The sequence below is a fragment of the Protopterus annectens genome, chromosome 7.part0 (assembly GCF_019279795.1).
Source record: "Protopterus annectens isolate FY-2018-M chromosome 7.part0, PAN1.0, whole genome shotgun sequence".
Lineage (NCBI taxonomy): Eukaryota > Metazoa > Chordata > Ceratodontiformes > Protopteridae > Protopterus > Protopterus annectens.
Genome location: NC_056739.1, coordinates 1,023,171,034 through 1,023,187,880, shown reverse-complemented (window position 1 = coordinate 1,023,187,880; position 16,847 = coordinate 1,023,171,034). Strand labels below are relative to the sequence as shown.

Here is a 16,847-nt window from a genome sequence, read left to right as displayed (position 1 = left end):
CAGTCTAGATTTCCTTAAGTATCGGCTGATTCAATCTTCTTACAATCCACAGAATTTTATGGCACATGGCCTTACTTATAGCTCACCTCCCAACACTGAATGTTACCACTGGAAAAGCCACAGCTTTGACTAAATGTACCTTTGTTGACTATGTGATCTTTGCCCTCATCTTATCCAGATTTTCCATAAAACTTTCCTTCCAAAAGCAAGCATCTTAATTTCATGGCTGTAGTCACAGTTTGTATATAATTTTGGAACCCAAAAAAATGAAATCTGCCATGGTCCCCTTCTCCATCCATTTGTAATAAAATTAGGACCAAGGGACAGTTTGATATTGAACTAGACAATTTTTGTACTTTCACCTTTCTCAAAAAGCTCTTCAACACTTCACTTTCAGCCATTAGACTGGTATCTGCATAGCTGAGAAAGTCAATTTCTCAGCAAGTTTGGTTACAGCATTTGACTTGTCTAGTCCATCATTTAACACAATATTTATTCAATTTGTGCTCTGAACATAGGATGACACTACAGAATCCCATACTCCTTTGCAAGAATTGAACCAGTTATGCCACAAGCATATTTAACTGTTGCTTTTTGTTCTGCATACAGACTCCTCATCAGGTAAACAAAGTGATATGGACTCCACATACTCAACTTGACAGTTTATAGTGATCCACATGAACACTTCACAGTAGGCAATAAAGTAGAAATAAATATTCTTCTAGGATTACCCTTCTTTTTTCAGTAATCCAGTTAATATTGGCAATTTAATCTCTGGTGCCTCTGCCCTTTCTAAAACAAGTTTGTATAACTGGCAATTCAAGGTCTACATATTGCTCAAGTCTAACTTACAGAATATTTAGTATTATCCTGAATACGGGCAAGGGGCAAGTATTCACTAACCTGTGCTCTCTTAAGCACTGCCCTTCTTTTGGGAACAAAAATATAAAGCTGACCATCTCCAGTGCAAGGGCCACTATGCTGTGCCTTTCGGTGAGAAAGGACATGCAGGTGGTTGATGCGAGATCAAGATGTAGAGGACAGGAAGAAATGGAAACCTTATCCACAGTGGCGACCCCCAACGGAAACAGCTGCAAGAAGATTGTTTTTCTCCATTATTCCCCACCAATTCCATTCTTTGTTGCCCAACATTATAATGGGGCAATTTTGAGGGACCACAGTGGCATAAGCTAAGGGAGGACCACCAGTAAGTTCATTGAAACTTAGGTGTTTGAGAAGCACATGTTGTGGAAATGACAGCTTTAGAGACAATAAACTGACCCATCCAGGAAACAATAATGTCTTCATCTTGTTTCCTAGATGAATACAATTGTACAGCAGCTTGTATAAAGCACTGATGTAACTCAACATGGCTGTCTGTTCCATCAGTGAAGCTGAAGCTATTTATTCCATCATGTAAGTGGCTGTAACTGGCCTTGGAGAAGTTCATTTTTTTAAATCTAGTTGTTGCTGGGGGGGGGGGAAATCTTGTGTTATAGTTACTTCTAGAGAGAGACTGATTTGTGGTCGATCTCACCAGGGATGTCCACATATGGGGGGGGGGGTGCAGCAGTCCCTCATGTTGGTGAGCACAAGGTCCAGGATGTTTGAGCCCATTGTGGGTGTCAACCAGCTGGTCCAGGGCACTGGAGTTAACGAAGTCCAGGAACCTTTGAACAAGGGAGTTAGAACACAATTTACCCAGTCTATGGATAGGTAATTAAAGTTACTCAAAACCAGGGTGTTGGCTGTATCTTGATCCACTTGGCCTATTTGGAAGTACTTGAGTCAATGTCCTGATTCATGAAGGGGGTCCTATAGCTGTCAATGATCTGAAGAGGGGTCTTGGCTACAGTCAATTGCACTTGACACAGTTCAATGGAATTGTGCTGTACCATCTGGAGATGTATTTATCTTTAATGAATATTGATACACCACCTCCATTAGTTCTCACGCCTTCAGTATGTGGTCTTAACATGTGGAAAGAAATGTAACCTGGTACAGCTGGGTTGTTCTCCACATCCTTAAACCAGGTCTCAGTGACTGCACAAAAGTCAGCATCTTGAGGGTGAGGACTGCTTCCAGTAAGTGCAGTTTCTGGTTTAGACTCCTAGGGTTTAGCAGTATAACCTTGAGGTTGTTTTTAGAGGATATTTTTACATCAGGATTTTTATTCTTATGACATTGCCTAAAAAAATGGCACTATGGGGGTAGAAAAGCCTTAGCCAGTGACCAAAATTCCAGGGGTGACAGATGAAGACCATCTCTGGCAAAGCATCAAGGTCTGTCGATCATATCATCCCAGGCTGACAGATACTGGATCCCCTTTGAAGGACACCAGAAACCAAGCCAATTGTTGAAGTTAATAATTTGGTTGTACCAAGATAAAATGCTGCTTAAACATAGGGACATGCCTGCCTTAGACACAGAGCACAGTCATGTCTCTCGTCATACAGTCCAGTGAGGTAGGTCTCAAGTCGTTCACATAAACATGGACTAAGAGTCATAACAGCACCTGTTGTTCAGAGACAGGAGTGCACGCGTGATGTGGTGGATCCTGGCACCTGACAGACAGCTGAACGTGACCTCTTCCTTATCCAACCTGGTGAGAGGGACAGCTGTCTCTCTCACAAATGAGTCACCTATGACCAAGATGTTTGTTTTTGTATTACACCTTGGGGGCTTGACTATTGAGATACTGGTGTGTGGTGTATTATGTTCTCAGAGGATGTATTACGTGACACGTACTTGTGTTTGGGAGGTCTCTGATTTTTTAGGTAGGCTTCCTGCAAGTACCTCTGCATATGTAGGTTTATGTGTTGTTTGTTTGGTAGGTGCAGGCGGCGAGGTGTGCATGCCAGCAACCTGCTTAGTATCAGATGTACTGACTGGTGAGCGAGAGCACCTGGATTTTAGGTTCTTTATATAGATGCATCTCTCACATAACCCACTTCTAGTCCACACACATTCATTATCAGTGTACATGAGGCAATTTCTACATTGCTTCAGGATGCCCATATTGACCAGGCTGGCTGGAGAAACTGTGGGAAATTGTCTGTCCATAATACTAGGCAAGATGATGTGGTTAGAAAAGAGGGAGGGGACAGGAAGGACCAGGTAAAGCAAATTATAGTAGTGGACAAAAAATACAAAGGGCTAAGGTGTAGGATCTGTGTTGGTACCTCAACAGCTTCACTGAATGTATCAACTGTCAGTGAGGGACAATCATGAGAACTCACCGATGGAGCACCAACAGAGTACAAAGGAAAAATTTGCAGGCAAAAATCTTTGCATCTATAACCATCAATGGTGCCCACCGCTGTGTGGCAGTGCGAGATGTGCAAAGGTGTTGCTATGTAGCAAATGAGCACAAACTGATCTAAACAAAAATAAAAAAGCACAATACCGAGCCCTGTTCCAGCAACCTTAAAATCAGAAGAGTTCCAACTGCACACTCCTGCCACTAGGGTGCAGGGGAACCCTCTCCAACAAAAGATAGCCTTGTTTAGTGCTAAAGTTATAGAAACAGAACTATATTCAGCAGGTCTGAATCTAGTCTACGCTACAGCAAACAAAGTGCAACAATTTCAGAAAAAAACCCAGTTGAAATAATTAGCGATATAGTAAAAAATGTAGTTCAAAAGTGCAATATACAGTGAAAAATTCTACTTGCGTTTTGCAGAGATTAGCAGATGGCTTGGACCACAAAGGTTCCTTAAAGAAAATTCAGGGTCTTCAAGATCGGTCTTCTGGGACAGACAGAAATCACTGTCACTTTACTCTGTTGTACGTACTGCTCAGAGGAGACCTGTGCCTTGAATACAGAGCAATCTCTAACCCAGCTTTAATGGAAATGCTGCACATCTGCAAGTCAAATGCCACATGGGTCACTCGCTCAGAGGACCTTAACCTGGTATGTGACATCAACAGAACTTGCAGGAGACACAGATTTATCTCACAGAGGTTGTCCCACCTTTGGAACAATCTTCCTATTCATGTTAGACAAAGCCCCCTCGCTGCCCCCATACAAGCGTAATTTGGACGACTGGATGGGTAACTGGAAATCTGCCCCAGGGGTTCCACCTGTGTCCCTCGGACAGGGGCAATAGGTGCAGCTTTTAGTGTCTGTTTGAACCAGACACCCTTGGTAACATATGGGTTGAACTCTGCTAGGCATGTTAAGGGCCCTGGGCCGTTAGCCTAGTAACCTCCTATGATCAGTAAAAGACCACACAACAGTTATCTGTACTCAGAGCACACTAGCCCGAAGGCAAGTACAGCAAGAGTAGGAATGTCGCACTAAGAAATTATTGGCTGCTCTGCAAGAAGCTTCACTAGAATTTCAGAAAGCAGAAGAATTTGATAGAATTTAACAGCCTGTTGGCAATAGCCTTTTTTATATACAAGCAGAAACAGGGACAATCATCTTCCAGACTGCAGTTACAATGGCACAAAGTTACATGCCGAGAGTAGAGAAGTGTGTAACAGCTGCAGAAAACTGAACAGAATTCATGCAGTGGTGTAGTTATTAACATTGTCATGTCACAGCACTTGTTTCTTCAGACAGATTCCCAAATGGTGCATCATCTATATAGAACTTGCATGCCTCCATGTGTTTTTGTGGTCCAATGACAGGGTCTCCAGTTTCCAACCAATGCATGGGTTAAAGGACAATGTGGAAACCTGCCCCTATGGTTTAGATTTGTACAAGCTCACTTGTCCTGCGACAGACTGGCTAACCATAAAGGACTACATCTTGCATAATGCCGACTGCTTGCCAACAACTATGTTATCTTCGGATTCTGAATTAGATAAAGCAGCCATTGAAAATGGAGTGATGGGCTGTATTAGTAAGTAGTAGAGACTTCTTTCAATATGCCATTTGCAGACACACATATTTTGGCCAAGAAGCATTTAAGAGGTAAAGGCCTGCTAGACAAAAACAAAGTACAGGAAATAATGCCATGCAGGAATTGTTTTATTACCAGGAATCATTCAGCTTGATCACAAAAAAAAAAAAAAAAAAATGGTTACCGGGGCTGCAAATCAAAATAAGGAGTTTAAGCAAACTCCTTAAGATCTCAACTTAGTATCCAGGAAGAAGATGCATTACAATGAATGCTAATTTACCTGTAAGTTAAGTTGGAGAAAGTACAGTTTTGTACCTACCATAAATGTAGATGTCCGATAGATATGCAACTGCAGTCCTGACATATGGGTTGTCCTGCCTCAGGCAGCCCCTCGGTCGGCCGGATTCCAAAGTCTGCGTCCGGCGTCGGCGGATGTCGCCTCCTTCCCGACGTCAGAACGGCTGGAGTATAAAGGCATCTGCCGATGCCATCTTCAGTGTTTCTTGCCCCAGATGCCAGGTGCCCTCCAAGGAAGGCTAAATTTTGTGAATGGATATGGAAAAAATTCCAGACATGCACAACAGTAATAAACAGATACACCATAACAGATATCCCCAGCAAAAAAGGAGAGGGGGAATGGACCCAAGGAAAAAGCAGAGGGGTAGGAGGGAGGGAAAACCTGACTGCAGTTGCATATCTATCGGACATCTACATTTATGGTAGGTACAAAACTGTACTATGTCCTTCAAGAATGCAACTGCAGTCCTGACATATGGGTTGAATACCATAGCCAAGCTGGGGTGGTAGGATCTAAGCAAGGGATGGTGTAGCTAGAAGACCCTGCAGGACTGCAGAAGCAAAGCCTGCTTGGGATCTGGAGTATAAAGGCAGGTTGTAGTGTTTGGTAAATGTATGCACGGAGCTCCATGTAGCAGCCTCTAGAATGTCCTTTGTAGCCACTCCTCTTAGAAAGGCTGTGGATGTGGCTATAGCTCTGGTTGAGTGTGGCCTGATATTGGCTGGCACACCCTTTCCATGGAAGGAATAACAGAATCTGATGCAGTGTCCAATCCATTTTGAAATTGTTTGGAGACTGCCTTTCCTTGCACTCCGGCAGCATAGGCTACAAATAGTTGGTCAGACTTCCTGGTGGTCTTTGTTCTGTTCAAGTAGTAGCGTAATTGTCTGTGTATGTCTAAAGTATGCAGCAGCTTTTCCCCTTTATTTTGAAGCTTGGGAAAGAAAGTAGGCAGGTGAATTGCTTGATTTAGACACCCCCCTGGATATCACTTTTGGCATGAATGAAGGATTGGTCCTTAGAGAAACTCTGTCCTGATGAAAAATGAGAAAGGGAGGAACTGCCATGAGGGCCTGTATCTCCGAGACTCTTCTTGCTGAGGTAACTGCCAACAGGAAGACCGTTTTCCAGGAGAGAAATTGCATTTCTGAACATGCTGCTGGTTCAAAAGGAGGAAGAGTTAATTTTTCCAAGACGTAGTTGAGGTCCCATGCAGGAACTGGTGGTTTTTCTGGGAGGTTTGATATTCTTTATCCCTCTTAGAAACTGTTTTAGCAAGGGATGCGAAAACACAGGTGGGTCACAGTTGTAATTTGCTGAGATTGCTGAAGCGTGAATTTTAATGGAAGAATATATGAGAGGCCACTATGAAACATTTCTGCCAAGTATTCCAATATCTGAGGTATGCTCATCACTGATGCATCCTGGCCCTTTTTTGCCTTCCAGATGATGAATCTCTTCCACTTGGCCGAATAGGTTTTTCTGGTGAAAGGTCTGCGTGCTTCCAGCAAGATTTCTTGAACCTTTTCGGAGAGGGGGACATGGGTCAAAGTCATGGAACCCTCCAGGCTGTCAAATGTAATGTTTGCAGGTTTTGATGAACAGTCCTGTAATTGTGTTGTCAGGAGCAGAGGCCATTGGGGCAAGGGCCATGGTTTGCTGCGAGTTATGCTCAGTAGCAAGGGATACCAATGCTGCTTCGGCCAGTCTGGAGCTATTAATATTCCTTTTGGTTGCTCTGCTTTGATCTTCAGTAACACCTTGGTGAGTAATGGTAGAGGCGGGAATGCATAGATTTTTAGGGTATTCCAGCTGAAGGAGAGAGCATCCGTTCTCCAGGATGGAGGATGGTGTGTCCTTGAGCAGAACCTGTCCAGGTGGTGATTGAGATGAGAAGCAAAGAGATCCATGTCCGGTCTTCCCCATGCAGTTATTTGTGAGAAAATGTGTGGATGTAGCATCCATTCATGTGGATCCATGAAATTTCTGCTCAACCTGTCCACCAGAACATTGTCCTTGCCTGGAACAAACTGGGATTGCAAATGGATGTTCAGTTTCAGGGACTTTTCCCAAAGAGCCATTGTTAGTCTGCAGAGGGGATACGAGCGAGTGCCTCCTGGTTTGTTTATGTACCACATGACAGTGGTGTTGTCTGTCCTTATTAGCAGATGGCCTTGTTGAAGAGATTTTCCAAAGGCTTCTATTGCATGTATCACTGCCAACATCTCTTTTTGATTTATGTGCAGAGGCATTTCTGTGGGAGTCCATTTACCTTGAATGCATCTGCCCTCCATGTGTGCCCCCCATCCATGATCTGAGGTGTCCGTTGTAATGGTTTGACTTGCTTGAACTTTGTTGAAAGGCATGCCTTGGTTTAAATGGCTTGCTTGAGCCCACCACAAAAATTCCCTTTGCAGGCATGGAATGAGTGGTATTACGTCCTCTAGGTTGTGGCTGTGTTGAGACCATAAGCTTTTTAGGTACCATTGTAGCTTTCTCATGTGTAGTCTTGCCAGAGGAATCAGAAGAATGCAAGATGCCACGAAACCCAGGGCCTGCAGGATCTTCCTTGCGGTCAGCTGGGTAAGTTTTGCTAGGCTTTTGAAGTAATCTGGTAAATGCTGTTGTTTCTCCTCTGTGAGGAAAGCCATTTGTGATTGTGTGTCCAGTTTTGCTCCTAGAAAAATAATCTTTTGGGATGGCAATAGTCTTGATTTTTGAATGTTGACTGTGTATCCCAAAGCCTGTAGCAACTGAATGACATAGTCCAAGTTTTTTATCAAGGTTTGTTTGCTGTCTGCTTGTATAAGGCAGTCGTCCAGGTAAGGGTATATTTGAATCCCCTGGAGTCTGCAATGTGCAACTACTGATGCCAGGCATTTCGTGAATACTCTGGGCAGTAGATAAGCCAAACGGCAATGCTGAGAATTGATAATGCTCTGTTCCTGCAAGAAATCTGAGGTATCTTCTGCAACTGTGTCTGATTGGGACATGCAGGTATGCCTCCTTGAGGTCCAGAGTAACCAGCCAAGACCCCTTGCCTAGCATGGGAAGGAGTTGCTGTAACGTCAGCATTTTGAATTTTGGCACAATGAGAAAGGTGTTTAGAACGGACAAATCCAGTATAGGCCTCCATTGCTTTTCTTTTCTTGGAACAAGGAAGTCTTGAATAGAATCCCTGGCCTTGTTCCTGAGGAGGAACCTTTTCTATAGCTTTTATTTGTAACAGCTTTGAAATTTGTAAGAGAGCCTCTGCCCTTTGATTTTGTGGCAGGTTTGGCATGCCTTGTCTCGTTGGTAAGGTGTGGAAGTGGAACCTGTAACCTCTGTCTATTATGTCCAGAATCCATTTGTCCTTGGTTAAAATGTGCCAGTTCTTTGAGAATAAGGATAACTTTCCGCCTAGAGATGCTTCGCTTTGAGCCCTGGTAGGCGGAGTGAAAGTCAAGTCATTGTGTTTGTCCCTGTGGTGCGGGTGAACTCCCTGCGCCACTTCTCTGATTTGGTGGTTGCCATTGGCGGCCCCTGTAGGAGCCTCGGTATTGCCCTCTACCTCGAGCATGCCTGTTTTTTCCCCTTTGAAATTTGTCTGAGTCTGGAAAGGACCAGTTTTTTGAAGGCCAATTCCTGCTGAATCTGGGAGGCTGAACCTGGAGGAAATCCTTGACAGTCTGTACTGATTTTGCCTTTTCCTCAATAGACTTCAATACATCCTGTGCATTAGTACCGAAAAGCTTCGTTTTTTCCAGAGGTGCATCCAGGAGCTTGACTTTAACATGGTCTGGTAGTGGCTGTTCTTTCAACCAAGCATGTCTACGTATAACGGCCCCTGTCATGGCTGCCCTAAATGAAGCTTCCAATGCATCATAACCACACTGAAGAAAATGATTGCTAACCTGCTGAGTGTTATGAACCAAATCCTGCAATGCCTTTCTATCTATAGGCTCAGGAGAGACCAACTTTTTCTGCAAATCATCCATTAAGTAATCCTGATACTGAAACATATGAAAAAGGCAGTTGAGTGACCTCATGGCAAGGGTGGAAGAGGTATAAACTTTTTTGCCCCATCTCTCTAGGGACCTAGCTTCCCTGTCAGCGGGCAGAGGGTTTTTGGCCGAGGAAGTAGCCACTCCTTTGGGGCCCTGTGAAATAGTTTCTAGATCCACAGAGTGGGCCTTAAAGAGATGCTTATGGGTTTCAGGGACCCTGTAATATCTGTCAGGCTTGATAGGAGCAGGGGGGAGAGAATCAGGCGAAGCACTGGAGTCTGAGAATACATCATCAAGGACATCCAACACTGGAGGGATAGCTAAAGGTCTGTGTTGGGGTAGCTTAAGGAAGGTACGTAGCCTTTTCCTGGAGTCAGAAAATTCCTGACCCTGCCACTGAAAATGTTCTCTCATGGGGTGGAGAACTTCGCCAAAAGAAATGTCCTCTGGAGGGGAGGCAGAGGGAATTGAATCCTCAGCATCAGAGTCCTCATAGGCCTGGAATGATTCTTCCTGGGTATCTGAGTGCTCTGAATCCCCAGAGGCTTCATCTGAAGAGAGGGTGTCTGTCTGCTCAGTTCTAGGCCTTTTATCTGCAGGCGGCTGAGAACCCCTGATAAGAGAAATTAGATCTGCAGCAAGAGTCATGATCTGTCTATCAGAAGACGGGCCCTGAGAAGTAGATTTAGGATGGGCCTTAGCCTGGCTGGCAGCCTTGGCACGTGCAAAGGCCTTGATGGACATTGATACCGGAGGCCTAGCTGCCCCACGTGCAGGGGTAACCTTGTCCACAGGAATGGTGTCGGGTAAATCTAGAGCTTCGGTTTCCGGAGGAAAAACAACCACCGGCACTGGTGAAATCTCCGGGACCGAAGAACGTGTTAAAACGGTGTCGCCGGCCTGTGGCGGTTGAATTACCGCTTCCGAAGGAACCGATGCACTCACGGAGGGCTTAGGCGTGGTATCGGTGGATGACGCGGGCCAAGGATGTCGGTCCTGGTCATTGCGTTTTTTGGTAGATTGTGCTGTCGGTTGTTCCGACGGCATGATATAAGCGAAAGATTCGCCAAAAAAGTCTTCGGCAAATTCCACCCGGCGCCTGAGTGTGCGCTTATTAAAGCAAGTACACGTCGTGGTCTGAGCCCAGGCAAGGGAGGCAGTAGGAATGGAAGTCCTTATGAGGTATTTGTTTACCACAGGACAAACAATTATTAACCTTTTCACTTTTTTCTGACATCGGCTGAGGCAAGAAAAAATGTTCCCCAACGGGGTACTTAGCTTTTAGATGACTTTGGTATTTTGAAAACACAGGAGCTGACCGACCGGCACTTGCAAACTGCTTCTGCTTCGGGCACTGCGCGGCAAGAAAGACTGAAGAAGATGGCGTCGGCGGATGCCTTTATACTCCAGCCGTTCTGACGTCGGGGAGGAGGCGACATCAGCCGACGCCGGACCCAGACTTTGGAATCCGGCCGACCGAGGGGCTGCCTGAGGCAGGACAACCCATATGTCAGGACTGCAGTTGCATTCTTGAAGGACATCTAATTTAACAAGTGTATGAGAAGACAAAAGAGAAAGCTTCCATGGGAAGAACAGAAGATGTTGGAACCCAGTACTCAAAAGTGCAACTCAAAGGACAAAGTTATGAAAAAGTTGCAGCTGTTGCAGTTTTGAAGTGAGAGGAGGTGAAACATCCCAAAATGAAATATTACCTGAAACTGGTGCACTGCAGAATTTGCAGTTTACTGCAAAAACGCCTGCACAGGGAAACAGTATGTGCATGTTCACATAGCTGCATATAGAGATGCACTGAGGGTAGTCATTTGTGCACTTTTTATACTTAAAAGAACTGCAGCAAAATTTCCTTAGGACTACAGTGAAGATAGAACTACAAAACAGTTAAATCCTAACACAACATTTTGATATTATTCAGAGTATTACATGACACATTGGGGGAAACTTCAGTAGCTAACTAGGCTGTGCTGGAATCCATAAAAAACATCTAAAAACATTCTATTAAGAAAATCCACATTTCCATTTACCCCTGCCAGTCTTACGGAAATCAAGTGCAACTGGCACTGAACAGTATCATCAGTCATCTTCTCCTAATACTTTGGAAACCACATGGTGCATTACTTCCAAAAATAGAATTATTCCACTCAAAAAAAAAAAAGGAGAAAATTAAGAAAAATGATGTGTTGGCGTTCTTGTTAATTTCAGCTACTATTCAAACATTACATAATCAGCAGGTTATACAACTATATTTACAGAAGTTTCTAATTTCAAAGAGGGGATTCATTACTATTTCAGGTCCAAGCCCCCCTCTTACACTATGTATAGCACTTCTAATGGAATACATAAGGTTAGCTATCTAGAAAAACACAAAGTGCAGTTGTTTGCACTCCTCTGTACTCTAATGTTGGATGCTTAAACAAGTCTAACCCAGGTTTAAATCAAGATGAAACCTTTCATGACGAGTTTAGTCAAAACCAGTTTCCAGGACAAAAATGGCCCTTTCTTTAATGATCACTCTAGAACCTTATCAAATTTTGCAATGGCAAAGAATGGGTGTTGAGTAGCTAACTGTCCTACAGAACTCCAAAGCAACGGTATTCCAGAACTGAAAGTTTTTCTTGCCTACAAATTTGTAATCTAATGTCACTCTCAAAATTGAAAACAAATGTATTTCTGTCCTCACCTACTGAAAAATAGAGTAAATGACAAAGATTTGATGCAACACCTTCCCCATTGAAAACTTCCTTACACTGTTACCATGTCCATACTGAGATAAGTCTGCACTTGCATCTGAACACACTTTTTTTTGGGGGGGGGGCAATACAGAAAAGACAGCAGGGACAAATACTACCTGAAAGTCCAAGGGTTTTGGGCAGAATTCAACATTTTACACCACATGAAAGTGCTTGCTTCTGCTGTAGCCTGTGGTCACTACATCTATTCCTGACTCCGATACTGCAAGAGCTCTGCCACAAGGCCCAACCAATTAAGGGTTTCACCAAGAATACTGTCACTGGGTGACATAAGCATGTTTAACAAAGTCAAATACGTTCTTGCCCTGTGCTGGAAAGCGAATGTGACATCCCCCCACACAAAGCAGTAGTCCTTGCATGCTAAGGACCATTTACTAAGTTGTCCACTGCCCCTTCTTTTGACCAAGATTACGCCATATATGCCACTCGCTTCCTGGTTTCTACATTCAGTAAATGAAAGAAAACCTGTTCTACTGTATGCCTCCTTGCTTAGTACCAGCTATAAATTACAGCAAGACGTCAAATTCCTTATTAGACTGGATCCCGCTATCAAATACTAGTAAATTCACCACCCACAGGTACAATGGCAAACTGTCTCAGTGACCATCTCCTAATCTATTCAACCTCTCACACATCCACTTAAACAGCACATGTATAAAATAACACTGTCCAAGTTTAACACTGAAATATTAATTACTACCCCATCAACTATTAAATGGTACACCCCCCCCCAAAGATGATGCTGTAAATGAATTCAATGCATTTCTAAACATCCTATACAGTCGTGTAACCCCTTGAAGGAGAGACAAACAGTGCAACTTGGCAATCCAAAAGGAGTAAAATGCTAATGCAGGAGAGAGAAAAAAAAGTGGAAAGAATGGCAAAAATATAGACCACATCATCTCAAAAAATTCAGAGTGCTGTACAACCATACTGAACTGAGAGGAAAAACAAACTACTATCTGAATGTTATAGTACAAATAACCCTCAAGAAAAGTTCATTAAAGAAATCTTATACACTGGCCAAAAATTTAATCCTAACCCCTTCTCCTAGTAATGCCATCCATCCACACCCCCCCCCCATTTCTGCACACAGGGTCGGAGTGTCACTTGGAACAGTAATAATCATTTAGAGCCTAGGTCTAGACCGCCAGGTGGCTCGCCCTGCCACAGTAAATTATTTTACAGCGCATACACACCTCTATGGCCAATTCTGCAGGTCTTTGGAATGTGGGAGGAAACCAAAGCAGAAACCCACAGGGATACTGGGAGAATATACAGCCACCCTAGCACAGAATCAAAGCAGAGAACTTCCTGCTGTGAGGAGACAATGCTATCCATTGCACCAATAACTCACCACTTGAAACTGCAATAGAATTAAACTATAATTTAAAGGTAATATAACTTTCCTGGCCAAGGCCCCCACCCCCCCCTCAAACATCTGATCTCAACCCTGCCCAACAGCCAAGTCACATCCACTTTCACATTCAAAACTGGGCCGAAATCCTATATAAAACTACTCAAACTTAAACCATGCTCTTCAGCAGATTACCTTCTAAGCCAGTACCTAAAAATAGCAGCCAATAGCATTGGCTACCCTGTGTCAATCCGGGAATCCCACATTCCCTCTCTCTGTGGGGGAGAAAAAAAAAAATCACACGTCATCTCCTACACAAAAAAGGAAATTCAGACATCACTAATTTTAGACCTATTTCTATCTTATACCCATTTCCAAAATACTTGAAAAATGATGTATTCAAAAAAAAATGAAACCATCTCCACAAGACTACCTCCTGCCCCCCTCACAATAGCTTTCATCCCTCGCACAGTATTAACTGTGCATTTCTAACCTATATAGATTCAGTCAATAAAACTAGAGTTAAACGGCACATTAGTCTCCTCTTTATTTCTAGACTTAAAGCCTTTGATACACAAGTTTGTCACAGCACACTTCTACTTCAAATGTCCTCACTAGGTCCATCTCAGCTCACGTTTCTATTGTTTAAAAGCTACTTGTCATCCAATAGGTATCCGTCAGTAAAATGGCACACAACTTTCTCTCTATACCATCCACACCACAAGGCTCCATCTTTGGTCCCCTTCTTGTCAACATTCACACCAGCACCCTCTCCATGTCCACACAACAGGCCTGCCCAATACAATATGCAGAGAACTCCACATTTACATGATCAGACAACGTGGCACATCTGCAGAAATTCAGCAATCTTGAACAGCCACTGAAACACTTCTTTATAATTCACAGCTCGTTCTTAACCCCAAAATAAAACTCAAACCCCTCTCTTAAGAAGCAAAATTTAACATTCTCTCTCAATACAACCACTGAAGTTACTTCCCATAGCAAGTTAAGGATGATCTTAAATTCAACCTGCTTACACTAAACTGCATATATAAATACTCACCAAAAACAAGGTTGACCTATATATACAAAACTACATAAATCAAAAACACTCACCAAAAACTAGGCATGCTTTACACAGCCAAAAACTCTCTCAACCAAAACTGAAACCACCACTTGCTACTACATGCCTCATCCCCTCACTGCTTTACAGACCTCCAGTCCTTACAAACCTCCAGGTGTCGGACACAACACAAAAAACATACAACACAAAAAAACACAAAGTGAATACTACAATGAAAAGGCTCTAGAACTGCCCCATCAGCCAAGATATATACAGCTTAACACCTATAAATGTATCCAGCAGTAACCTGCTTGTCCACCAGTAAATACCATTATATACAACTATGTTCCCACTTGGTCATTACAATCCAAAGACCAAAAACTCCCTGTACACAAACCTTTTAAATATGCTGTGCATTATCTATACTCATACCACATTGCCAAGGCCTGGAACATCTTACCTGTACCCATCAGGTCAATACTCTCCACTTCTGTACTTTAAAACCATTCTAAAAGAATTCCTAGCCAAAATGTGGCTCTGTACTTGCTCAACCCAAAGATAAATTATTCCCCTAAATATGAAGTACCTATGTAAAGATTATACCGCTTTACTCCCAATTCTTCATTCACTTTTCTTTCAAATCACTTTCTCTTCCCTACCTGAATATGTTATAACCCTGTTTTTTTTTTCTCCCACTTTATAACTGCAATTCTTGTTTGTCTGATACAAGTTATATTTCTCTTAACAGGCTACAATTCTCTAAATATTAAATCATTGTCCTATAAGCTATATCTATCTTTAACCAATCTTTTCACATTATGTTTAATCATTTAAACTAAAAATGCTTTTGTATTTTTTTTTTTTTTTTTTGAGTATTGTGTATTTATTTCTCTGGAGGTTTTCATAATACTTTGGCGCTTCCCACCCAGGCCACTGCTGAAAATGTGCACTTACCCTGTCAGACTTCCCTGGTAATAGAATGTTAGTAAAATTACAGAATACAGTTTGTCCAAGTAGGCAGCAGGCATGCTCTCAACCGCTCATGTTTACAAAAGGTACAAAGATGATGACAAGATGCTTTTTCAAAGTACTGGCATGAAAATTTTAGCCAGGCAAAAAAGTTTTTGCAGCCAACACTGACAGTTTAGTTCTCTACCAAGTATTTTATAAAAGAGGAATTACTACCTCCAAGTAATTACAGATTCAGCTAGCTTACGTGGAAGGAAACAATATAAAATTATCTAAACGTGCATTTTTTTGAAAATGACAAGGCATTAAACTAGAATGTCTGCCATTACTGTTTGTAATAAATGTTTCATCATACAAATATGGAAAAATGTAGATACCCTGAAGCCTGCAATGAGTTATAACTGGAGCTAGACATCTTGTGAACATTGTTAGTGCAGCAGATAGTAAGGCAGAGAACTGATGATGTGATCCAGATACAAACAATCTTAAGAAACTTATGCAGTCTAGATGAATAGGGTTGTGATTAGCATGTTTTAAGTCTGCGTTACCATGAAACTTGGAAGAGGTGACAGGTTATAAAGTAATCAGTTTGAATTTGGATACCATCACAACAGGTTTACGAAAGATCCAGAACTGGTCTCGGCATTATCTTTGACACTAGGAACATCCCTGAATAAAAACCCTAGGGACAGCAAGTGATGAAAAACCAATGGAAATGAGTCACTGATCTGGAAGATTAGGAATGACCCTGTGGAAAGGAGGAATTTCCTCCCATTTCCTCCCACTGTCACCTGTAACTGTGAGGAGTGATGTTCAGAACCCATTGATCTGAAACAATTTATAGTGCCAAAGAGAAAAATGCAGATAAAGACATTCTGGAAGAAAAAAGGGGGGTCACAAGATCTCGAACATTCATTTAGAAGTGGACTGTCCTTGGTTTTCAGAGGTTTGTACCTTGTTTTGAACCCTCTTGCTGTTTCCCAAGCATCTGTTTACACGTATTTTGTGGAGACTACTTATTCCGCTTTTCTCCAAAGCGGAATGAAGAGTTACAAAATCCCTTGGAAAATCTGGAAAAGGAGGGCTGAGACATTTGAGATTCCCTGAATCAGCTTGCCCTTTTCATCACCTCTGCAGTAGAAGGACCAATCTCTATCCAAAGGTGAGATTAAGATCTCATTTCATCCGGGAGGTTGTGAGAATTCAGCCATACAAACTTCCTCAAAACAGTTCTACTGGCCATAGCCCTGGAAGTAGTATTAGAGAGTCACATGCAGACTGTAAACAATGAGCAATGACCAGTGCAATATAAAACATTTAAAAGCAAATTTTTCCTCACAAGAAGAAACAGTAGATAAAACATTCCTCATACCGTCACAATTAGTTCGAACTTAACATAGGAGCCCGACAAGGATTGGATTAACCAAGTGCTCAGCAGCAGTGGGATCAACTAAAGCTACATCTGCTGGGTCAGGTTTGGGCAGTGTGTAAGACTGACAACTTTTACATCTTGTATGCCTTTTTTTTTTAAGGGCAGCTGGCAGACTCTCAGA

The 16,847-nt window shown here is 42.6% G+C and overlaps 1 protein-coding gene across 2 annotated transcripts in view; it reads right to left on the bottom strand.

Annotated features, from left to right (window-relative positions):
* The window catches only part of LOC122806829 (hyaluronidase-2-like), a 174,071-nt gene that overhangs the window by 68,625 nt on the left and 88,599 nt on the right, over window positions 1-16,847 (bottom strand). The gene's annotated exons all lie outside the window — the stretch shown is intronic.